This window comes from Arachis ipaensis, chromosome B5 (genome assembly GCF_059453495.1).
Source record: "Arachis ipaensis isolate K30076 ecotype BB chromosome B5, ASM5945349v1, whole genome shotgun sequence".
NCBI lineage: Eukaryota > Viridiplantae > Streptophyta > Magnoliopsida > Fabales > Fabaceae > Arachis > Arachis ipaensis.
Genome location: NC_142440.1, coordinates 109347460 through 109348685, shown reverse-complemented (window position 1 = coordinate 109348685; position 1226 = coordinate 109347460). Strand labels below are relative to the sequence as shown.

Here is a 1226-nt window from a genome sequence, read left to right as displayed (position 1 = left end):
GAAGGTAGGAATGGTCTGTTATTAGACCTATTTTGGTTTCTTGCACCTTGGTTGTTATTGAAGCCTTGTTGAGGCTCCTGTTGTTCCCTCCATAAGATGTTAGGATGATTCCTCCATAATGGGTTGTAGGTGTTTCCATAAGACTCCTTATTGGGATTTCCCAAATAGTTAACCTCATCAATCATGGGTTGATCTGCATCATATGCATCACCTTCATAGGAGGCTTCTTGAGTGCTGTCAGCTGCAGTTTGTAATCCAGTCAGATGCTGAGAGATCATATTGACCTGTTGGGTCAAGATCTTATTCTGAGCCAATGGCATTTAGGGTGTCAACCTCCAGGACTCCTCTCTTCTGAGCTACCCCATTGCTTACAGGGTTCCTCTCAGAAATGTTTGTGAATTGGTTGTTAGCAACCATGTCAATGAGTTCTTGTGCCACCTCAGGCATTTTCTTCAAGTGGAGTGAACCACCAGCAGAATGTTCCAGTGCCATCTTGGACATCTCACAAAGACTATCATAGAAGATATGTAGCATGGTCCAGTCTGAAATCATGTTAGGAGGGCACCTTCTGATCATTTGCTTGTACCTCTCCTATGCTTCATAGAGGGATTCACCCTCTTTCTGCTCGAAGGTTTGAACTTCCACCCTAAGCTTGTTCTGCTTTTGAGGTGGAAAGAACTTAGTCAAGAATGCATTGACCACTTTCTCCCAAGAGTCTAGGCTTTCCTTAGGCTGAGAGTCCAGCCATAACCTAGCTCTGTCCCTTACAACAAAGGAAAAAAGCATAAGCTTGTAAATCTCTGGATCCACTCCATTAATCTTGACAGTATCACAGATCTGCAAGAAATTAGAGATGAATCTGTTGGGATCTTCTTATGGAAGTCCATGAAACTAGCAGTTCTGTTGAACTAAAGTGACCAGTTGAGGCTTCAGCTCAAAGTTATTTGTACCAATGGTAGGTATAGAGATGCTTCCTCCATAGAAGTTAGAAGTGGGTGCAGTAAAATCACCTAGGACCTTCCTTGCGTCTCTTCTACCATTAGGATTGGCTGCCATATTTGTATTTTCAGCTTCTTGTTTGAAAAGCTCTGTGAGGTTTCCTCCGGAGTGTTATGCTCTAGCTTGTTGTAAATGCCTCCTTAGAGTCCTCTCAGGTTTAGGATTAGGATCAAAGAGAGGTTCTTTATCCCTGTTCCTACTCATAAACAAGAAGGAAGAATGCAAGA

At 42.7% G+C, this 1226-nt stretch overlaps 1 non-coding gene across 1 annotated transcript; it reads left to right on the top strand.

The window, feature by feature from the left end:
- The first annotated feature begins 545 nt into the window (after positions 1–545).
- LOC148565338 (small nucleolar RNA R71) lies at positions 546–654 on the top strand. Its single transcript, XR_015884263.1, has one exon. It is a non-coding gene; the product is annotated as a small nucleolar RNA R71 (small nucleolar RNA).
- The last annotated feature ends 572 nt before the right edge of the window (positions 655–1226 follow it).